We start from the raw sequence: 25,010 nt of genomic DNA on the forward strand, positions 1-25,010 counted from the left end.
TCATTCTCATGAGGGCAACACAGACAATAAATCCATAGATAGAGTGTTGGCAGACAGAGAAAAGCACTATAGCCTAGAAAAAGCAAACGAAGGGGACTGGGAGCTGCTGGGGTTGTGAGGTGGGGAGTGGGAACCTCATCAAGAAGGGGGTAATAATCATTAAAGGCAGGAGGGTGTGTATTTCTTAACCGACGCTGTTCAGAAACTGAAGACGTGCCTACAAAATTGTTCAGGTAATTGTGCAGATAAAACATAATTAAATGTAAAAAATTTGAAAAGACTAGTTGGCATTCTGGAGTTCAAATAACCAGCTGATTGACTTATTCTTTTGAGGTTCTAATTGTACAAACTTTTTCTGTCCACTACAGTTGACCACATGTGACAATTTACATTTAACTGAATTAAAATAAGATATTTAACTTTGTTTGCATTAGCTGCATTTCAAGTGCTCAAGAGCCACATGTAGTTAGTGCTTCCATACTGAGTAATGCAAATACAGAACGTTTCCATCTCTGCAGAAAGTTCTGTTGTGCTGTTTGCCTAGCCTATGTAACATTATTAGCATAACTCATTGTTTCACCACCCCTGTCTTCCACAGAAGGCATATAACATCATGTTACATTGACACCCATATATAGGCAGGAACGAGGGGAAAAGTCACAGTCACATTAGGTATCATTATAGCCACTGCCATACTCTCGGTTCTAGAGTTTTAACATTTCAGACATTTAGCATTCGATACTTTCTCTGCAATTAGCAGGTGTTGCCTCTAGGTGGCAGTAAATGCCATCCACATCAGATACCTACTTTGAAACTATGATAGAAAGCTTATGCAGAAGCCTATCAAATTTATGAGTGAGGAATCATCCTGACCTATTTATAAGCAATCTAGAAGTACATAATTGGGACAAAACTATCAATGTAGGCAGCCAGGTATAAAATAATAACGACTTAGAGAAGACAATCTTCCAAAGTGAAATACAAAACAAAGTGAAATACAAAACAAACACTCAGATAACATGGGCATAATTAGCAAGTTTCTCATCAGCCCTGGTATATACTGGAAGGTTTCATTTGCATTTTCCTTCCTAACACACCCTGAATTGCATTTTGAAGTAAAGACATCCAGTTGGCTGGCAAACCATTCTTCCGAGCTGCTCTGGTATCAAAAGACCTACCAGTTGACTTCAGCTTTTAAGTGCAAAGTCATGTATTTAGACAATGTATTTAGTCATTTTGCCTATACTGTTGGATTGAATAGGAAGCAGTACGGTGGTCATTTTCTTAACTGGTAAATAAAGAATAATGAGTTCATACCTTTTAAGGCTTTGTGATTGAATAATGTGTGCTAACTTGGCTAAGTTCCTGGTATGTATTCAATAAATGGAAAGTAATGAACTGTTTAGAATGATGGTAATTTTTTTAAATACCAAAAGGAGAAATAAACCTCCTTTGAGAAACACACAGGAAAGGTTTTCATTTGCTTATTTTTAAAGTGTTTACACATCTTTACTGAGCAACTGCTTTGCGTTGGACACATAAATCAGCCTTCCTTGTCACATGCATTTCCAACTTTAGTGCATGACACCGATAGAGAAAGACAATCATAAATAGAATCATTTTGTCATTGTCTTTTGTTGTTGTTTTCTTGGAGTTGGGTCTTGCTCTGTCACTCAGGCCGGAGTGCCGTGGCACAATCATGGCTCACTGCAGCCTTGAAATCCTGGGCTCAATCTTGCCACGTCAGCCTTCCAAGTAGCTAGGACTACAGGCATGCGCCATCACACCCAGCTAATTTTTATTTGCAGAGACAGGGTCTCACTGTGTTGCCCAGACTGGTCTTGAACCTCTGGCCTCAAGTGATCCTCCTGCCTTGGCCTCGCAAAGCACTGGGACTACAGGCATGAGCCACCATCCCCAGCTGATACAGACTGGTAAACGCTGGGATAAGAGGCAATCAAAAAGGGCTGAGTAACCTTAAATCAAGGTCATATAACACTGCTGGAGGTTCAGCAAGGCTTGCCAATTCTGGAGGTTAAATGTTAAGTGGGAGTTGTCTAACAGAGGAGGTGAAAAGGACCGAGGCTATTCCAAGAGAGGGCTGTGCATGTGCAGATATACAGAGATGTTAAATGATGTCTTGGATTCGGGAGAGTATGTGTGGACTCCAGCACCACTGGTCAGATGACGCATGTATGAAGGGAAGGCAGGAGGGCAGGTTTCAAAGATAGTCAAGGGGCTAGATCAAAGGACACTGTGCAAAGCAAGAGTCTGAGCTTCATCCTAAGAGCAATAAGGAGCCACCTGAGGATCACAGCAGGAGTGTGCTATGACCAGCTTGTGACACAAATGATAAATGTCTGTTTAATGGTTGGCTGACTCACTGACCGAATGAATTATTAGTACATGAATAAACAAATGAATGAAGAAGTGTACAATCAACGTCGCAATTTTCATGTGATAGTCGAAGAGCAACATTGTAACACTGAAACCCAAACAGAGGAGAATTTGGGTTTTCTCCACTGAGAATACCAGGTTTGGTGCCATGTCCATGACACAGAAATGAGCTCGAATCATGCAACTGTCACTTTTCAGAGGGTAAGGGGTTTTAGTACTCTACACCCAGACTCGGAGTTTACAGATGCTATAGCTGAAACCCTAAGCTTCCAGTCCATTTTTTTCCATCCTGTTAGAAGTTCCTGTTTCAATGCAAAAATAAAATGAGCTCCTTCTTATCCTGAGAAGGAAACATAGATTTGGATTTGTGTATAACTGCTGGATGTTTCAGTTTAATGAACCTAATTAAGAATTACAGAGATTATGATTAAACATATTAAATGATTAATAGCATTATGCCGCTCATGTGAAAATTAAAATTAATCATCTCTAGTCAAACAGCACTTTGGAGAAATCTTTGCATTGTTTCCTTTGATAAAAACATACAATGCTCAATTAATCATTTTGTAGTGTATGCTTATATACAAATGCCTATAAATTGTTACGGAGAAATACCTGTGTATTAAAAAGAATCCTTAAAGCATGCAAAATAAAAAAGTAAGCCAAAAGTGTTTCAGGTCATTGTGGGTGTATGGTAAGGGAAAAAGAAGAGAGTGTTAGGAAGTAGAGGTTGAGGAGTGAAGAAGACAACAGAAAAAGGAAATCTCTTTCAGCCTGCATGCCTCTTATATGGTGGGATGCAGCACAATGAACCAGGGTTTTGGAATCACACAGACCATCCCTGTTATTTGCTAATCTTAGGCAGGTCACTTTTCTTCTCTCACCCTCACTTTACTTTTCCATCAAAGGACATTAATGGGGTAATGGGGCCAGGTGCAGTGGCTCATGCCTGTAATCCCAGCACTTTGGCAGGCTAAGGTGGGAAGATCATTTGAGACCAGCCTGCAGCATAGCGAGACCCTGTCTCCACTAAATAAATTTAAAAAAAAAAAAAAAAAAAAAAAAGCTGATCATGGCCATGTGCCTGTCATCCCAGCTACTTGGGAGACTGAGGTGGGAGATGGCTGGAGCCCAGAAGATCGAGGCTGCAGTGAGGGAAGATCACGCCACTTCACTCCAGCCTGGGCAATGGAGCAAGACTGCCTCTAAAACAAAAACAAGAAGGACACTAAAGGTACCACGCTCAAAGGATTGTGGGAAGGACGAAATGCAGTGTGAGATGATGGAGCAGCTACTGCAGAGTCTAGCGCATGTTGGGGTTAGTGATCGTCACCAACTCCTCCACTGAGTGTGATCTCTTTTCCTGCCCTTTTTTCTGGGACCTTCCAGGGAAAACATATTTAGAACACTAACTAACTCACCCTACCATTCCCTCTATGACATCTCTTCACCAAACATATAAATCAAAGGTGCATGCAGTACAAACAAGTAGCTGTTATCCAAGAGGAAATGCGTCCTCCACCGCTTCAGGCAGCATGAAGTTCTCAAGATGAGTGGCCTCAAAACGGGTCTAGGAGAAAGAGGAATGAATGTTCCTGCCAGGCTGTCATTTGTCAATAGGACTTGTGATGGTTAACACGGAGTGTCAACTTGATTGGATTGAAGGATGCAAAGTATTGGTCCTGGGTGTGTCTGTGAGGGTGCTGCCAAAGGAGATAAACATTCAAGTCAGTGGACTGGCCAACCCACACTCGATCTGGGTGGGCACCATCTGATCACCTGCCAGCATGCCTAGGATAAAAGTAGGCAGAGGAACGTGGAAAGACTAGACTGGCTGAGTCTTCCAGCCTACAACTCTCCCCCATGCTGGATGCTTCCTGCCCTCGAACATGGGACTCCAAGTCTTCAGCTTTTGGACTCTTGGACCTTCGACCACAGACTGAAGGCTATACTGTTGGCTTCCCTACTTTTGAGGTTTTGGGACCCAGCCTGACTTCCTTGTTCCTCAGCTTACAGATGGCCTATTGTGGGACTTCACCTTGTGATCGTGTGAGTCAATACTCCTTAATAAACTCCCCTTTACATAAACATCTATCTTATTAGTTCTTTCCCTCTAGAGAACCCTAATACAGGTGTCACTTCAATGAGACTCCCCAAACAAAGAGAAGACTTAAGTCTTCCTCTCTGCAGCCCATTCTCCCCAGTGGCCTTTGATCATGGCCCGGGATGCAATGATGCCTGGCTGGAAAGCCTTTCATCAGCCTCTTGAAAGGCCATCAACACTCACGGACAGAGATGCTGCCTGTATGTTCCCAGTACCTACTACCGTGCCTCACTCAACTTGAGAAATCATTATAGCATCCCTGAGAAGCTTGCTGAACGGTATGGCAAAAGCATACTGTGTAATTTCTAAGGAAAAGAAAATGTGAAAAAGCTAGGAAACTTGCTAATAGGACAAAACATCTAGAATGCACATTCCTGAAGGGCAGTGGGTACGGGATTCATAGTTATAGTCCCTAAAGCTGGAGCACATCAAAGCCCAGTGGGAACTAATCTCTGAAAGAACTCTTGATTTATTTGACTTTTTTTTTTTTTTATGTGACTGTGAGACAGAGTCTTGCTCTGTTGCCCAGGCTGGAGTCTAGTGGCACAGTCTCACCTCACTGCAACCTCTGCCTCCCAAGTTCAAGTGATTTTCCTGCCTCAACCTCCCGAGTAGCTGGGATTTACAGGTGTGTGCCACTGTGCTTGGCTCATTTTTGTATTTTTACTAGAGACAGGCTTTCACAATGTTGGCCAGGCTGGTCTCGAACTCCTAACCTCAAGTGATCCGCCTGCCTCGGCCTCCCAAAGTGCTGGGATTACGGGCGTGAGCCACTGTGCCTGGCCATGAAAGTTATGTTTGGCTCTAAAGTGAGACCTACCTGAATGGACATGACCATATTTGGGAGATCAGAAAGTAGGACATAGCCATGCAGTAAATTCAGAGAATGGAGAAAATTGAGGGCAGTCAGTAAAGTAAGGATGTTAGAGGTGGACAGGAAAGTGGCCAGGGATACCCCCTTCTCAGTGGTCTCCAACCTGGGTCCTCATTGGCTCTCTAGGTCTATAAGGTTCAGTGTTCTCAACCCTGACCGCCTCCCACCTTGCCTGCTGCTTATCTCCCATTCTTGCTTTTTGGCCTATTTGCTTTTCCTGACCCCATCTTTGGTCTTTGCATTCATTCTGCCTTTTGCCTGGAAGACTCTTTCCCTGGGACACCACATGAAGCTTGCCCTCTTGCCAATACAATCTCTGCCCAGGTGTCACCCATTGGCGAAACCTTCACTGGCCCCATGATCTACAGCAACTCTGCATCAGCACTCTCTCTCCCGTTGACCACTGATTTCTTCACAGCATACATCTCTTCTTGCCTTTTTATTATTTTATCCTATGATTTTGTATATTGCCTATCTTTTCCACCAGGATGTAACTCCAGGAGAGCAGAGACTGTGGCTTTTCTGTTCACTGAAACCCTCTACCACTAGAGTAGGGTTCTTCAATGTCAGTACCATTGATATTTGGGGCTGGTTCATTATTATTATTATTATTATTTTGTTTTTATTTATTTATTTTTGAGACAGAGTCTCGCTCTGTTGCCCAGGCTGGAGTGCAGTGGTTCCATCTCAGCTCACTGCAAGTTCCACCTCCCGGGTTCACGCCATTCTCCTGCCTCAGCCTCCTGAGTACCTGGGACTACAGGCGCCGGCCACTACGCCAGGCTAATTTTTTGTATTTTTAGTACAGACGGGGTTTCACCGCATTAGCCAGGATGGTCTCGATCTCCTGACCTTGTGATCCGCCCGCCTCATCCTCCCAAAGTGCTGGGATTACAGGCGTGAGCCACTGCGCCTGGCCTATTATTATTTTTGATGGTTGGGTCATCCTGTGCACTGCAGAATGTTCAACAGCATGACTGGACTCCACCCACTACATGCCAGTTGCCTACTCTTGAGTTGGAACCAAAAGTAACTCCTGGGATTCAAATGTCTCCTGGGAGGCAAAACCGTACCACTTGAAACTGCTGACCTGGAGTCCATGGTAAGTTCTCAGTAAATAACTGCAGCGTAAATACTAAGCCTGGTTTTACCATAAGCGAGCTGCAAGGCTGCTCACTTCATGTCTCTGGATCTCAGTTTGCATATACATAAAATGATAACTGTATACTTGTCCTGGATGCTTTAGAGTGAAATGACATCCAAGTCTTTGTGAATGGTTAAGTCCCATGTATAAAGAGGGGACATAATTATCATGATCATTATTAACAGTATTAATAACCATCAGCTTTTGTTTTGTTTTGAGATGGAGTCTCGCTCTGTCACCCAGGCTGGAGTGCAATGGTGGGATCTTGGCTCACTGCAACCTCCATCTCCCAGGTTCAAGCGATTCTCCTGCATCATCCTCCCCAGTAGCTGGTACTACAGGCACGTGCCACCGTGCCTAGCTAATTTTTGTATCTTGAATAGAGACGGGGTTTCGTCATGTTGGCCAGGCTGGTCTCGAACTCCTGACCCCAGGTGATCCACCTGCCTTGGCCTCCCAAAGTGCTGGGATTACAGGCCTGAGTCATGGCGCCCGGCCTAGCTTTTGTTTTATTTCTCAGGCCCATGCACAACTCTGAGATGCAGCCTCCCCATCAAACAGGAAAGGCTGCAGGACCCTACACAGATGGGAAGTCCATTAACCCCAAGAGGTGGGTTTCCAGGCAGCACTTGGCAGAGCTTCCCTCATAAGCTCATTAGGACCACAATGCCAGCTTCTACCCGGGCCCAGTGTGAAGGCCCTATTAGGAGGCGGGATCTTTGCGGCAGAATTTTTCTTAATAAACAAACTCCCCAGATATCGGCGCAGGTTATAAATGTTAAGAAAACACCACTGGCACTTTAATCTCCTGAAGATCACTTAGTGCTTCCACAAAGACCTTAATAAAGAACCATGGGGCTCCCTCTGCTATAATCGTTCCTAATTCAATGAATAGCTCTGAGCAACCCGAGACTAATCCTGGTGAAATTGGATTTTGATATCGACCAATCCAGGGATGACTGTTGGAGAGAAAACGCATAGTCGTGTAGAGATGCATGCCTTTTGGATTCTGTCCCCGTCCTGAGGTTTCCTCTGTCTGACCCTAGGAAGACACGACTGAGGCCACCTGGGTGGCATCTTCTAGTGATGACCAGGTAACTGGGTACAGAAGCACAGGGAAGGAATTTTTTTTTTCCTTAAGTTCTGGAGTACCTGTGCAGGTTTGTTATATAAGTAAACGTGTGCCATGGTGATTTGCTGCACCCATCACCTAAGTATTAAGCCCCGCATGCATTAGCTATTTATCCTGATGCTCTCCCTTTGCCCCTTCCCCCAGAGTGTGTTGTTCCTCTCCCTGTGTCCATGTGTTCTCACTGTTCTGCTCCCACTTATGAGTGAGAACAGGCAGTGTTCGGTTTTCTGTTCCTGCGTTAGTTTGCTGAGTATAAAGCTTCCAGTTCCATCCATTGTCCCTGCAAAGAACATAATCTTCTTCCCTTTTATGGCTACATAGTATTTCACGGTGTATATGTACCACATTTTCCTTAATCTATCATTGATGGGCATTTGAGTTGATTCCATGTCTTTGCTATTGTGAATAGTGCTGCAGTGAACATATGTGTATATGTGTGTTTATAATAGAATGATTTATATTCCTCTAGGTATATACCCAGAAATGGGATTGCCAGGTAAAATGGTATTTCTGGTTCCACGTATTTCAGGAATCACCACACTATTTTCCACAATGGTTGAGCTAATTTACGTTCAGGGAAGGAATATTTATGGCTAGGTAGCTCTGCATTAAAACTCTAGTTTCATCACTAGTCCAGCTGTGTACATCCTTCTGAGCCTTAGCTGCAAGCTTAGATAAATGACTTCTATCTCAGGGTTGTCTGTGGGTCCAGGGTACTGGTGAGAGTCCTTACTCATCCAATATGTGTTGAGTAAAATGAGGTAGATGATACCACCATGAAGTTGTCAGTAGAAATCAGAATACAGACAGAAATTAGAGATTTCGAAGTTCTGTGCTCAGGGGAGAGAGGGGATAATTAGAAATAAAATAAAAACTGCAGCAAATTCTATTTGATGGAAATGAAAAATACATGCACTCATCACACAGCATTAGATACAGTTCAAGGATGCTGGTGAAGAGAACTTGAGAAGCCTGTCTAATAAAATAAAATGTAAGTGATATACGTCATTTTAGAATTCTTAGAAGTCACATTTTTTTTTGTAAAAAAGCAAAATTTTAAGCTGTTATTTTAACCCAATTTATTAAGGATATTATTTCCACATGCTATCATGTAAAAGATATTTTATTTTCTTTTCTTTTTGAATGATGTCTTTGAAATCTTGTATTTTACACATCTCCATATGGAAACTGAATTGTCATTGGAAATACTTGATTTATATTTAGCCTTTGAAAAAATCACAGTTGAAGGATCCTCCAAACAAACTAATAACTATCAAGTATCAGTGCTTACATTTAAATTGAAGTTAAATCAAGTTCACTAGCTGTATTGTTCTGTTTTGGTTTTTTTGGAGACAGAGGCTTACTCCCATTCCCCAGACTGGAATGATCAAGGCCCACTGTAATCCCAACTTCCTAGGCTCAAGTTATCCCTCTGCCTTGGTCCCCAAAGTGTTGGGATTACAGGCATGAGCCACCACATCTGGCCTCACTAGCTGTATTTCAGGTGCTCAACAGACACGTGTGGTTGGTGGCTCCCTGTGGAAGACAACACAGTGGCCCCTTAAAGATGTAAGGTATTCAAGATTCCCTGGAATCTTGAATAGGATACTTTACATGGCAACGGAGAATTAAGGTTGGTAATCACATGACCATAAAATAAAGAGATTATCCTGGATTACCTGTGTGGGCCCTGTATAATCACCAGGGTCCTGAGAAGTGAAACAAGAGGCCAGTGGCATGGAAGAGAACCCCCAATGTCAGAGTAAACACCCAGTGAGAACAACTCAACCCACCATTACTGGTTTTGAAGATGGGGAAAGGGGCCGTGAGCCCAAGAATGACAGTGGCCCTCAGGAACCAGGAAAGGCATAGGGATAGATCAAATTATGAGCCTACAGAAATATCATCCTGCCAGCTACAATCCTTGTAAACCTGGTGATACCCATGCTACACTTCTGCTCTCCAGAACTGTAACCTAATACACTTGTGTTGTGGAAGGTACTAGGTGTATGGTCATCTGACAGCAAAAGAAAACTATTGCACTCTCATCAGAAAGCACAGGTATAGAGCATTTTCGTCACTGTCAAGTTCTATGGGAAGGTCCTGCTTTAGAGCCATGGTGCGCTGGGGGGACAAAAAGCGATAATGGAAAATGGGTTTAAAAGGGAGGAAAGTAGGGAAAGAAAGTCTTCCCTAGGACAATGACCACAACGTCAGAGGCAGGCGAACCAAAGCAACTCCATCTTGAATAGGGGCTGGACAAAATGAGGCTGAGACCTACTGGGCTGCATTCCCAGACAGTTAAGTCATTCATTTTTTTTTTTTTTTTGAGACTGAGTCTCACTCTGTCGCCCAGGCTGGAGTGTAGTGGCATGATCTTGGCTCACTGCAACCTCCGCCTCCTGGGTTCACGTCATTATCCTGCCTCAGCCTCCCAAGTAGCTGGGACTTCAGGTGCCCGCCACCACGCCTGGCTAATTTTTTGTATTTTTAGTAGAGACGGGGTTTCACTGTGTTAGCCAGGATAGTCTCGATCTCCTGACCTCGTGATCTGCCCACCTTGGCCTCCCAAAGTGCTGGGATTACAGGCATGAGCCACCGTACCCAGCCAGTTAAGGCATTCTAAGTCACAGGATGAGATAAAAGGTCAGCACAAGATACAGGTAATAAACACACTGCTGATAAAAAGAGGTCACAGTAAAGAAGCCGGCCAAATCCCACCTAAACCAAGATGGCAACGGAAGTGACCTCTGGTTATCCTCACCGCTCATTATACACTAACTACAATGCATTAGCATGCTAACAGACACTCCCACCAGTACCACAACAGTTTACAAATGCCATGGCAAGGTCAGGAAGTTACCTTATGCGGTCTAAAAGAGGGAAGAATCCTCAGTTCTGGGAATTGCCCACCCCTTTCCCAGAAAACTCATGAATAATCCACCCCTTGTTTAATATATAATCAAGAAATAATCATAAAAACAGGCAACCAGCAGCCCTCAGGGCTGCTCTACCTATGGAGTAGCCGTTCTTCTGTTTCTTTACCTCTCTAATAAACTTATTTTTACTTTACTTGACGGATTCACCTCGAATTCTTTTTGTGTCAGATCCAAGAACCCTTTCTTGGTGTCTGGATCAGGACCCCTTTCCAGTAACAATAGTATCTTTTGAAATGAGGAATATTATTTAGTGAACTTTATCTAAGTTTCAAATACATCTATTTTTAAATGAAATAAGTTTGGGATATTAATGTTTTTTCTTGGGCAATACTGTAAAAATATTTTAATTATAGGTATCTATATATGGATATATATACACAGGTGTATACATAGGGATATATATAGGTATATATATGTAGGGGTATATATAGGGATATATATATATAGGGATATATATAGGGATATATATATAGGGATATACATAGGGATATATATATAGGGATATATATATGGATATATATATAGGGATATACATAGGGATATATATAGGGATATACATAGGGATATATATATAGCGTTATATATACATAGGGATATATATAGGGATACATATATGGATATATATATAGGGATACATATATGGATATATATATAGGGATACATATATGGATATATATATGGATATATATAGGGATATATATGTGGATATATATGTAGGGATATATATGTGGATATATATGTAGGGATATATATGTGGATATATATAGGGATATATATGTGGATATATATAGGGATATATATAGGGATATATATGTGGATATATATAGGGATATATATAGGGATATATATAGGGATATATATAGGGATATATATATAGGGATATATAGGGACATATATATGGATATATATAGGGATATATATATGGATATATATAGGGATATATATGGATATATATAGGGATATATATATGGATATATATAGGGATATATATATGGATATATATATAGGGATTATATATATGGATATATATAGGGATATATATGGATATATATAGGAGTATATATATGGATATATATAGGGGTATATATATGGATATATATAGGGGTATATATATGGATATATATATAGGGGTATATATATGGATATATATATATATATATAGGGGTATATATATATATATATCCAGCTTTGATTATAGGGTGGGTCTCTCAGGCAGTTAGTTCCATTAGCAGTAGCTGTGACTTTTGTTGATATCATTATTTTTTGGTGGTATTTCCCTTTACTCTGTGAATACATGTTTCTTAATCTATTTCTGTGTTCACGGATACACTGAAGGTTTTACGAAAACTGTGGACCACCTTTTGGGGGGAAAATACACATACACCTAAATTTTGCATACAATTTCAGAAAGTTCACAAGCTCCCTGGAGGATATATAGACACCCCTGGATGTGGATCAGGACCACAGAGGATGGCTTTTGCTTCTCCCCTATCCTGAGTTAAGACAAAGGATTCTGGCTATCACTGATGCTAAATGCCACTGGTAGCTTATAAGCAAAATGTGAAACTGGCTAAACTGTCTGGGTTAGAGGATGGAAAATAAAACTGCTGAGGTCCTACCATGAGCTAGGCATCTCACTAGATGTTTTCCATGCCTTATTTTACTGAGTTGCCATAACAACTAGGAAAACTGAGGCTCAGAGAGGTTAGGCGATCTGTCTGAAGTCACACAGCCAGGAGATGGAAGGATTGAACTTAGGATGTCTAACTCCATATCCTGAACTCTTTTCGCTCCTCAATGGCCTTTCAAGGTCAAGGTGAAGATGCTCTGGAAAGTCTAAGAATAGGCACACAGAGCAGCTGCAAAGTACATATAGAGAGGAGTAAAAGTTCACAGTAACCCTAACTGCCTACGTTCTAGGTCTGTGCTGGAACCAGAGCAGTGAGGTGGGTGAATGAGGCCCTAGCTCATCTAACCAACTAAAAAGCAAACAAAACCAGGCTGCTTCAGCTGTGTCATTTGAACTACTAGAGTCCCGGGTTGACGTCTCTTAAGCCCTCATTGACAAGTTTTCTTCCTAGAATAAGCATGCTATGGATAAACACTGTATCAAATGCTTACGAGAATATGAACACCCCATGAATAAACACCATGTCAAATGCTTACTGGAATATGAGCGTCCCGTGGATAAACACTGTATCAGATGCACTATATCAAAAGCCCTTTACCATGGCACATAGTAGGTGCTCAGCAAGTCTTTACTGAATCATTCCAGGAAGCTAATGATTTGGGTCCAGCTGCTGCTTCGTCCGCGAGCATACCCAAATTCACCATCATGGTATAGAAACACAACACCCAAGACACGACGTGAACGCAGCATAATTCTCCCCACAGTCAGCCTACTGACTATTCAGCATCTTTCCTTTCCTATAGGCTTCCTCCCCTCCATGCACAAAACTCTTCACAGTGATAAATAAAAAGTGTACTTTGAATAGCCAGCTGCTGCTCCCTCCTCCACCAATCAAGTTATTTCTCAGAGAGAAAAGCTTGTGAGTGTCTTCGAGGCATTATTTGATTAAGTTGACAATATTATGTGAGCGATGGTTGAGTACCCACTGCGAAGTACTTTGGACCAAATTGATTTGTGTAACGAACACTTGCTCTGTCTCTTCTTGCAGCCTGAATAGCGGTCTTGATTTAGCCAGTAATGCTGGGCGCCGACTGAATTTACAGGGTCCACGGTCCCTCTCTCTCAATCTGCAGAGAATAGCAGGGCAGAGCATGGGCTGGCATAATTCAATACATTGTACTATAAGCTCAGAAAATAATATCGCAGAGCTCTGCAATATACCTATTTGATTTGATTTGTAAACCTGATAAAAAAGCAATCGAGAAAAGTTCGGGGGAAAATATATATGTTCTAAGCAAAAATGTAACTATATTGAATGTGTACAAAGAATCCAAGGATGGTGGCGGGTGGGGGAAGAAAAATCATGCATACTAAATCAACTTCACACCCTAAATTAGACAATATTGCACATCCTCCATTTAAAACGAAGCAAGATTGTGAAAAGTTATTTTCCATTAAAAGTAATAATAATGGTAAGCCCAGGGAATGTGAATTAAAACCCACACTTCGGGTTTTCTCACAATCCTACTTCAAAACGGGGTTCATGCAGATCCTCCCAGCTTCCTGCTTTTTCATTTTAGCTCTGTCGGCAAACAAATAAGTTAATCACGCAGCTTTGGATGTAGTTAATGCCTCATTCCGAGCCTGGCTGGGCTGATTCCACAGCCAGGTGACACGTATTTAAGAAATACATCACATTTCCCTGCAACTCGAATAAATTCAATGCTCTGCTCCAGTGATGAAATTCCTCTGAAAGGAGAAGGGCTGGAGGACAGAGAAGGGCTGACTCCGAATTCCTCTGGTATTTTTATTCCTTGGGAAAAAATAGGACGAATGTACAAGGGGCCAGGTGTTTAACACATCAGTAAAGGAGACGGCCTGTCTAGGTGTCTGTATTAGTCTTCTCAGGCTGTTATAACAAAATACCATAGGCTGGGTGGTTTAAACAACAGACATTTATTTCTCACAGTTCTGGAGGCTGACAGTACAGGATCAAGGTGCCAGCCAACTCAGTTCCTGGGGGGAGGGCCCTCTTCCTGGCTTGCAGATGAGTGCCCCTTTTTTTTTTTTTTTTTGAGATGGAGTCTTGCTCTGTCGGGCAGGCTGGAGTGCAGTGGTGTTATTTCGGCTCACTGCAAACTCTGCCTCCCAGGTTCAAGCAGTTCTCTGGCCTCAGCCTCCTGAGTACTTGAGATTACAGGCTCCTGCTGCCACCATGCCCAGCTAATTTTGGTATTTTTGTAGAGAGAAGGTTTCAGCATGTTGGCCACTCTGGTCTGGAACTCCTGACCTCGCGATCTACCCACCTCGGCCTCCCAAAGTGCTGGGATTACAGGCGTGAGCCACCACGCCCGGCCGTGAGTGCCTTTTTTCTGTGTTCTCAGATGGCAGAGAGAGGGAAGCTCTGATATCTCTTCCTCCTCCTGTATGGATACTGTCTCATATGGCTCTACTCTCCTGGCCTTCAATGAACCTAATTACCTTCCAAAGTCCCCATTTCCAAACACCATCCCATTGGTGGTTACGGTTTCAACATATGACCTGGAGTGGGGGCATAATTCAGTCCACAGCTGTGTTATTGAGGCAGCGCCTACAAACACCTGCACATAAAGAAGCAGTGTTTGTCCTGGGGGCTTGAAATCAGGCACTCACTTATCCAATCATTCAAAATATATTTACTGAGCACCTGCTATACATCAGGCCCTGGGTATACAGCGGGTAGGGTTGGAGGTTGGTGTCTGCTTATCAGAAAGTGGAATGACAAGACTACAAAAAGCACTCTTTCTCCTCCTCTTCATGTTGCAAAGATTTGGCTTTTGGTTCCAGGAATAAGTAGTTAAAATATATAATAGGCTGGGGGCAGTGGCTCAGCCCTGTAATCCCAGCACTTTGGGAGGCTGAGGCGGGGGCATCACGAGGTCAGGAGTTCGAGACCAGTCTGGCTAATGTAGTGAAACCCCATCTCTACTAAAATTACAAAAAAGTAGCCGGGTATGGTATTGTGTGCCTGTAGTCCCAGCTACTCTGGAGGCTGAGGCAGGAGAATCACCTGAATCCGGGAGGCGGAGGTTGCAGTGAGCAGAGATTGCGCCATGGCACTCCAGCCTGGGCAACAGTGTAAAACTTTGTCTCAAAAACAAAACAAAATATATATATATATATATATATACACATATCAATAGCAATAACAACAAGACACATTTATAGACTTCAAAACACAATTATCTGGATTTGAATTCCAGCTTCACTACTTCCTAACTGTGTGAACTGGAGCAGGTTACTTAACCACTCTGAGTCTCATTTCCTTTATCTAGAAAATAGGAATACTATTGGCATCTACCCCAAGTGAGTCAACACCTGTAAGTGCTTACGATGGTTCCTGGCCCATGATTATTATAATAACCAGCATCCAGAAGAGTGGCTGATTAATACCTCATTGCCATTTAATCCTGGTTGACTGATTAGCATTCTATTAATCTCTTCACATCGTCTGATGACTCAGACAAGAAGACTCTATTATTGTGCCCATTTTATGGCAAAGAAATTGAGGTTCAGAGGGCCTCAGAGCTTCTTTGGGATGTTTAATCTCTACATGGGAGGCAGTGTGGCACAGTGGCTTAGAGCCCTGCCATTGCAATCCCCTGGGTCAAGTCCCTTAATGGCATCTAAAGAAGATGGAACAGCTCTCAGGGCACTTGATTATTAAAATTCAGGCCAGTCCACTTTAAAGCTTCCAAAATCAATGAGATTAAAACTCTCTTCCTCTTGCTACAGATCTGTGGCCCGGTGTACCTACAGTGGGCATAGAGTGTTTCTTGCCTGTTGGATCCAAACTCTCCAGCAGTTTGTAGGATCAGTGGGATGAGGTGCAACCTCTGGGACCTTCCTCCTCCTTCCCCCACTGGGTAAGAAGCTTCTTTCAAGACTGGGGGCTGAGAGAAGGAACCTAGGAGGCAGAAGGCAGCTAATGAAATCAAATGCACTCTGGTGATGAGAAGCGCCTCTTTTTGCCTCCAATCTCATCCTGCTGGGGCTCAGGTGCCACAGGTGGCTTCATGGATGTGGTGGGGCTGTGGAGTCCACGTTCTTGGGTTGCTTGGTGCACTGATCAGCCATCCTCTGTCATTCTCCATAGTTGTCAAGGGTCTTGTGTCTTCAAGGCTGCTGCCAATGGTCATTGCTTCCAACTCTCCCTTTAGATGAGGGTCCTCTCCTTCAGCATTTGGCCTCCTGGACACCCTTAGAACTCCTGCCCTCTTCTGTCACTTCAGGCTCTTTCAAGAGCCAGAGGAACCACAGGGAACAGGTGGCAGGTACGCTAATGCATTCTCAGCAACAGCTCTTTCCCATCCTGCTGCTTTGGACGACACCAGCAAGCCTCCACCTTTGTAAATCCCCAGATAAAAAAAACATGTACACGTCTCTATGCCATGACATCCCGCACCCAGCTAATTTTGGGACATGTCAAATACTCCCAAGATTGTTGCCACTGTCTTCTGTCTTAATGGTCTCATAAAAATGAGCTGCCTTGTTCTCTAGCTTAGCGATCTTCCAGCAGCCTCCCTTGCTGGCTGACGCCTCCACCTTTTCCTCCTGCAGTTTTTTTTTTTTCCTCAACCCCTCTTAACCTCCTGGTTTTCTTTAATTACCTGTCCCACTCAGAAATCAAGGCCAACCTATACATCAATGTAACACAAAAGTTCATATTTGGTACTGGATCCTAAATTCCACTTGGCTCAAAGATTTCCCCCCCTAGTATATTATGCAAGATTTAAATGAACCAAATGGCAATTCTATACATTATGCTAATTTTCCAGACCTAAGAAAACTGCTGAAAGCACAATTCAGTTGCAGAAAATGGGTGATGAATTTAAGATGGCACTGATCTCCCTGAACATCCCTGGGTTTTCCTGACTAATTACTTCTTTCTTTGTATTAATATAAATGCTTCAAACAAAGAGGCAAGCACTCCAAGAGTTTTGTTCTAGGACTACTGGGGCTTTTCCAGGATATGCTAAGACATGGAGATCTCATTCTTTGTGAACACCAATATGTCTCTGAACAAAAATTTGACAGTGAAAGAATCCTGTCACATAAGGTGCACAATTTCTGCAAATTGACACTAGTCAGGATATTTCTGAGTTTCTCAGTAGGCTAATTTCTCCTGCATTGGCAGGTGGGAAGGAGACGAAGTATATGTTAGGAAATGGAAATGCTAAGAAATATACTCTGAAAATAGAAATGCCTGCATCTCCTTTCTACTTGGCTCTTCATCTAGATGGGGATAGCATGCTTTTTCTTTAAAGTGCTATAGAGTGAATAGTTGGGCATCATAAGCCATGCTACACCTAAAAGCATCCTTGGGGTAATATGTAAACAAATGAACTATGGATGTGGCTGTGTTTTGATAAAATTTTATTTGTAAAAGCAGAGACAGTGGGCTGGATTTGGTCTGAGCTCTATGGATTCCCATGTTGGTTCTTAGAAGGACAAAAAAATACTCTGTATCTACACTGTTCAACTCAGCTACCATTTTAAGATCTGCTTGTATAAAGAACATTTGCTAGATATGGGGACTAAAGGATGAAGAAGACATAACCTGAACCTGTAGGGAGCTCCTAGCTTTGTGGAGGAGAAATGAATAAACCACACAGTCACAGGACAATGGATGAGTTCTCTGATTGAAAGACATGTGGATACATAATTCGGCCAGACGGGAATATGTGAAATTTCTTGAAAAAAGTCTTATTCATCCAGAAACTCAGCGATCACACATTAGCAGAGCTCAGGAGCAGACGTTTAGGTCCTCTAAAAAAGTTCAAACTCTTAAAATGAAGAAAGGGAAACATTCACTAGTCTTGGGATCATCTCTCATCTAATTATGTCATTTGTGGCTCCATTGAGAAGAGGGTGAGACTTGGGTGATAGACATGATGCTGTGTGACTGAGAAAGTCACTCGCCCTAAGTCTCAATTTCTGAAAAAGGAAGGACGACACTTGCCCCCTCTTGTCATGGGTCACAGAGAAACAAATTAGATTATGCTCCAGAACATGCTTTGGCTGTTCCAAAGTGTTGTGCATCTATAGTAAACAATTTTTGCTTTTTTTTTTTCATACCCTACATAAAAATGCAAGATTTGTTCCCACAGCAGGATGACAATGTGAAATCCAGAGTAGCAACAAGACTTTTAGTCACTGGGGGGTACTTTCATTTAGGAGACTTGAATTCAAGCCCACCTTTTGTCAATTTCTCACTGGGTCATGTTTCTGGAATGAAATTTTTTGCAGCCAAATAAACTGAGGACATGAAATTTGGTGGCCTTGCAGGCACCTATCAAGTCTAAAAATGCAAGGTTCAGAGATGTAGGGAAGGTGGGTAAGCCAAGAAGTCCACCCCCAGTAGGGGGTTCTTGATAGCCTTTAGCAAGGTGCAGATTTTGCAGCCAGAAAAGTTGACAGGTTTGCCTCTGGTTGGAGATGTAGAGAGATTTACATGAACCACAGTGGTCTTTCTCCAGGTGTAGCCTGCTGAGCATCTCTAAGTCACCTGGGTAAGGGTGTGGAACCCCCAGATTTCTGGGCCCATCCCAGAATGACCCATTCATACTCTTATGGACTCAAGATAAAGCTTTCAAAATAATCTTCACAGGTGACAAATAGGATTCAATCTTTTAACAGCCACTGTCCATACCTTAGGGAGGCAATCCTGTACTCGTGTAGCATTTGACCAACAGTTGGCCCAAGGCAACTATTTGACCTTGGACATGTTACTTCAACCCTCAAGGCCTTTCTTCCCACAGCCTTAAAATGGGGATTTGTGAATTCATTCATTCAAAGAATACTGATGGAGAAACTCCTGAGTGCCTGGATAAGAACCAAAGACTAAGGAGGGTAGATGAAAAGCCAAACGCCCGCAAAGTTCTTGCTCTGGCTTCTGGCACTGTGTGGGCACACAGTAGACACAAGTCATGAAAATTCATTCTTAATTACCTTCCATATCCACCTTGGAAAGCAAAATCACTGTTAAGAGGACAGAGTGCAAGCCTTGGATTGGGTGTCTTGTGTATCAGGGTTTGCACACAGCTCCTGGGCTGCTCTTAGTTTCCGAGGCACGTGTTTTCCCTGAATTAAAACCTCCACCTAAAAAGAAAGACTTTTATATTTTTAAGGCAGATGGGGTTGGGGCTGGAGGCAGGTGATGTTTCAAATGGTTTCTCTGACTGAAGTCAGGCAAGACTTCCTTATGGATCTCAGATGTGCCCTAGTTTCTATGAGAGGGAGAAACAGAGACTAGGTGAGAAAGAGAGAGACTGAGAGAGATGTATAATGTATATAACATAATACAATCACAAAGCAGAATTTCATGGCAGATATAACATTCTGATGGAGAGGCTCACCACTGACTGATTCTTTGATGCTTTCGATCTTTTATATTGAATTTAAGATTACAAACCTACTTTTCCATTCAGCCCTGCCCCGCAGCTTTCTCCGACATTTTGTTATCTTTGCCTAAACCTTTCAGGAAAGGCCTCTGAATCTTTCTCCTATGCTGGCTGCAAGGGAAATAGGATTACTGCCTTCCCCTTTAACAGAGACCAAGCACTCTTCATTGATGGGTAAAATAAAATAAAACTATAAAATAATTTTATTCCATTTTAAAAGTACGGAAAAAAAAATCTTCAGAAGAGTAACAGTGGGGTTCATTTAGCATAAATGCCCACTAGCATTTGCTAGGAATAGGAATCCCATCTACATTTTTCAGATGCTTACCACATTATATAGTATTTTCATGCACTTATTTCACAAGTGCTCTCAGAAAGGCTTATGGCATTGGCCCAATACTTTGAGTGTGCACCAGAAGCAGTTGGATGCTCTTTAGAAATGCACATTCCAGGGCTCCAGCCTTTTCGGTGCTGATTTTGTCAGCCTGGGGTAGCTGGTGGACTGTTGGAGTTTATTGATACTGATTTCTGAAAGCCAGGTGCTAACTTGTCAGGAATTCTGTGACTCTGTTGTTCAACACAACCTTTAATAAAAAATGAAATGACATAAGCCCACAATTAAAGTATATATATATATATATATATATATAGTAGGAAAGTATACCTATATACATATTAGTATATATGTATATATGTTGTATACGTATACACACATACAAAAATATATGTATACATGTAAATATGTACTATACATGTACATATTCATATTGATATATAGTATACAGTATAAATATATATATAGCATAAATATATACGTGTGTGTGTGTGTGTATGTGTGTCTTATTTTGAGACACAGCCTCACTTTGTCACACAGGCTAGAGTGCAATGGCACAATCATGGCTCACTGCAGCCTCGACCTCCCAGGCTCAAGTGATCCTCCCACCTCAGCCTCTCGAGTACCTAGGACTACAGGTGTGCACCAACATACCCAGCTAATTTTTGTATTTTTAGTGGATATGGAGTTTTGCCATGTTTCCCAGGGTGATCTTGAACTCCTGGGTTCCAGTGATCTACCATCTCAGCCCCAGAAAGTGCTGGAATTACAGGCGTGAGCCACCATGCCTGGCCTCAGTAAAGTATATTAAAAGGTAATAAGAAATAATGAGTTTTGAATATTTACTTATTTTACCATACTTGAATATTATCTGTGCTCTTGAGGTTTTTTTGTTTGTTTGTTTAGTGTATCTGGATGGGGGATATACTGTATGATGGTCCACTTCTGCATATTTTTTCCTAACTCTGTGTTCAGTGACCAGGCATTGGTATCTTGCAATGGCCATGATGGGAGTATTCGCACCACGGAAATTGGCAAATGCTTCAGATCAATCTCTGGAGCCCTCTCCCCCACCTTCCCCCACCAAGCTAGTTGTTAAGCATTTACTAAGCACACCACTGATTAGAGCCAGCAATTGTGTTTGTAACAAGTACATTGGGTAATTCTAATATAAAAGCGCTTTCTGGGCCACAGTTTAAGAAAATGCTTTTTTCTTTTTTTTTTTTTGAGACAGAGTCTAACTTTGTCTCCCAGGCTGGAGTGCAGTGGTACAATCTTGGCTCACTGCAACCTCTGCCTCCCAGGTTCAAGTGATTCTCCTGCCTCAGCCTCTGGAGTAGGTGGGATTACAGGTGCCCACCACCATGCCTCTTATATTTTTAGTAAAGTCGGGGTTTCAACATGTCGGTCAGGCTGGTCTGGAACTCTGGATCTCAAGTGATCTGCCCACGTTGGCCTCCCGAAGCGCTGGGATTACAGGTGAAAGCCACCACGCCTGGCCATTTTTTGTTTTTTTTAAAAACAGTCATTGCAGGTATTGTATTTTGGTCATTTTTCCAGTTGCTTTACAACTCTCTTTGGCAATAAAGCTGTGCCAAGTATTGATGAAGCCCTCAGCTATAGAAAGAAACACCTGGGTTCCAGACCTGGCCCCATGACTGGCACGTGACAGTAGGCAAATTACTTCACCTCCATGATACCTCAGTTCCCTCATCTGTAAAATGGGTTTACAATACTCACTCTGAGGGCTCACAGCAAAAAATAAAACAACATTACAAAGACTGTATCAAGCCTGGCTCCAAATAACTGTTCAGTAATTGATATAGTTGGTGTTTCATGATATCCATGATGATAAGGAGGAGGATGTCATTGTTGTTAACAGAGGCATTTGGGAGAAATCCTTAGAAGCTATGGCAATGGTTGATAGATATTAAAATGACTTAGTAATTTTAAACTAAGTAGGTTTCAGAAAACAACAGTAACAACCTTCATATCTAATTCAACAAAGAATTATTTTCAAACAATAACAGCAGTGCATACCATTGCACATGGGTTATACCATTTATCCCCATGGTACCTCTATGAAGTTGGTGGTAAAATTATGCCCATTTTATAGATGAGGAAATTAAACCCTAAGAAGGGGTCCATATAGCCAGCAGATAGGAGAGTGGGTCCTACAACTAAGGTCTTGGAACCGAGCCACTGCCTTTCCACTAATGTCATGTGGCTTTCTTGGGAATGAAACTCCGTATCCACAAGAGAATGTTGAAAATGAAAACAAAGATAGGCCCATGAAGGGGAAATCCAAGGTAAAAGTTTCTTTTTTTTTTTTTTTTTGAGACGGAGTCTCGCTCTGTCGCCCAGGCTGGAGTGCAGTGGCGCTATCTCGGCTCACTGCAAGCTCCGCCTCCCGGGTTCACGCCATTCTCCTGCCTCAGCCTCTCCGAGTAGCTGGGACTACAGGCGCCCGCCACCACGCCCGGCTAATTTTTTGTATTTTTAGTAGAGACGGGGTTTCACCGTGGTCTCGATCTCCTGACCTCGTGATCCGCCCGCCTCGGCCTCCCAAAGTGCTGGGATTACAAGCATGAGCCACTGCGCCCGGCCTCAAGGTAAAAGTTTCATACTGAAATGCTTATACAAATAAATCTTATAATATGCCAGAGTTACCTGTGGCCATCATGGGAAATAATATGTTCCATACATTTATCTTGGGCACCATCATCTAAGAAAGGGATCTGAGTTACTCAAACAACTACTGACTTGATAAACAATTCTTCATGTGCTGTGGTTTAATGAAATGGAGGGGAAGTATGCAAATCTAGCAGACAATCTGGTGTACAAGAAACAGAACTAGCTGTAGTGTTGGGAGATGCAAGTTGGAATCTTAGCTCTCAGATTTGACCGAAGAGCTGCGTGATGTTGGGCAAAACTTAAGATTTCTCAGGGCCTTATAAATGGTGGTCACGATACTTAAATTTTAAGCCATCATGAGGATGCCACAAAATCTAGATAATTTAGAGTGTTTACCACAATGCCTTGGTTATCAAAGCATTCAGAGTTAGGGTTACTTTCTTGTGGTATAAAATTTAATGTTTAGGTTCAACAAATATCCATTAAGCACTAAGTATGTGCTAGGTACAATTCCAGGTGTTGGAAATGCATCGTGGAGAAAGTAGGAAAAAATCCCTCCTCTCAAGGAAGGTAAGTTTTAGGAGAGGAGGAGGAAGATGAAGCATAACCTAATCAATCAGAGCACTGCAGAACATGTTAGAAGCATAGGCACCACGAGATAAATACTGAGCACGAGGAAAGGACCGTGGAGGTGGGCTTGACATTTTCAATGGATGGCTTTTATGAAGGTGACATTTGAATCACAATTTGACAAAGAAGAGTGAGCCACAGGGAGAGCTCAGGCAATAATGGCCCAGTCCCAGACACAGCCAGTGCAAAGGTCCTGTGGTGAGCAAGTGATGAAGCGTGAGGCTGGTACAGAACGTTCAAGGGGAAGAGAACAGGAGATGATGTCAGAGACCTGACAAGGGCACAGGAACAGGTCACGCGGGTCTTTGTAGTCCGCTGTAGGAACTTTAGCTTTAAACAAAAAATATTTTTTAACTTTTTGAATAACTTTAGATTTATAGAAAAGTTGCAAAGATAGTACACAGAGTCCTCTTACATCCTTCTCCCAGCTTCCCCTAACACTAACATCTTACCCAACTATGTGCATTTATCGGAACGAGGAAGGTAACACTGGTGTCTATTAACTAAACCATGGATTTTACTGAAATTTCCGCAGCTTTTCTACTAATGTCCTTTTTCTGTTCCAGAATCCATTCTAGGATATCAAGTTGCATTTACAGGATTTTGCCTTTTGCTGAGTCAAATACGGGGGAGTCATCAGAAAGCTTTTAACAGAGGAGAAAAGTGAAATGATTTCTGTTTTAGCAAGATTTCTGAATGTTTTCTTTCTGTGCTTAAATCTGAATTGAGAGTAAGAGGGTGGGGAGATGCATTGTTATTTAATGGACTTCTACTAAAAACCCCCCCTTACCCTACTCACAACAATAGCAAATACCCTTTATCCAATTTATTCTGAAAGAAATGACCAAAAGCAATTACCAGGTATTTTATAAATACACAATACTACCTAAATGCTAAATAATAAACATAATGTTCATTGCCTTACTGTTCTACTTGGCTTTTATTACTACAAATGCTAATTATCCCAACACCTTGGATTTATGTTACTCTGTTCTACCTAATAGCTAAGTGTTTTCAACTTCTATTTTCTTAATTGTCTGAACTAATAAGCTTGCTTGCTTAGAACCTGGTGATAATGTGGCCAAGATTACAGGTTTGATGTCATGCATTTGGCTTTGTAGAAGAAAAAAAAAAGATAAGAGTGCATAGCACTCATAAAATTTTTTTCCGAATTGGGAATAGTTAAGTTATAGGTGTAGGGTGCTTAAAATAAAAAAAATTAAAAAAAAAAAAGGTTAGAGGCTCAAAGTGCTCAACTAATCTGAATTCACTGATGTTCACTTCATGGCAATTCTAAAGGTATGCAGCTGACTTTGAACATCTCCACATTTCTGATAGGAAGCAGATCTAGAGAAGCTAAGTCTGTTTACTCCAACTAACAGTCTACATGACTCAGGCTGAACTTGGGAATTTGGTTTTCTTTGTTCAGCTCTTTACCACATGCAGTGCAACCTTGAGTGTGTTAACTGACCTCTCTGTGCTCAGATTGCTAATGACTAAAATGGACTTTTACCTAAAAGTATGTAAAACACAGGATTGCTGTAAGGATAAAATAATCCATGGAAAGTATTTAGCACAGTCCTTGGAAGATAGTTGATGAACTGTTCCTGGGATGACTAAATATTTCCGTGCATTCCTTTGCCTGCTACTCTTTGTTCCCCTAGCTCGATCCTAGAATACACACATTAAACTGAAACTGTTAGTTTTCCCATCAGCCCAACTAAGCTCTGGGCTCTGAGAGAACAGGATC

At 42.0% G+C, this 25,010-nt stretch overlaps 1 protein-coding gene across 1 annotated transcript in view; it reads right to left on the reverse strand.

Annotated features, from left to right (window-relative positions):
- RBFOX1 (RNA binding fox-1 homolog 1) overlaps positions 1–25,010 on the reverse strand; it is a 2,506,415-nt gene that overhangs the window by 131,721 nt on the left and 2,349,684 nt on the right. The window lies entirely within an intron of this gene.

The sequence above is a fragment of the Hylobates moloch genome, unplaced genomic scaffold (assembly GCF_009828535.3).
Source record: "Hylobates moloch isolate HMO894 unplaced genomic scaffold, HMol_V3 SCAFFOLD_23, whole genome shotgun sequence".
NCBI classification, from domain to species: Eukaryota; Metazoa; Chordata; class Mammalia; order Primates; family Hylobatidae; genus Hylobates; species Hylobates moloch.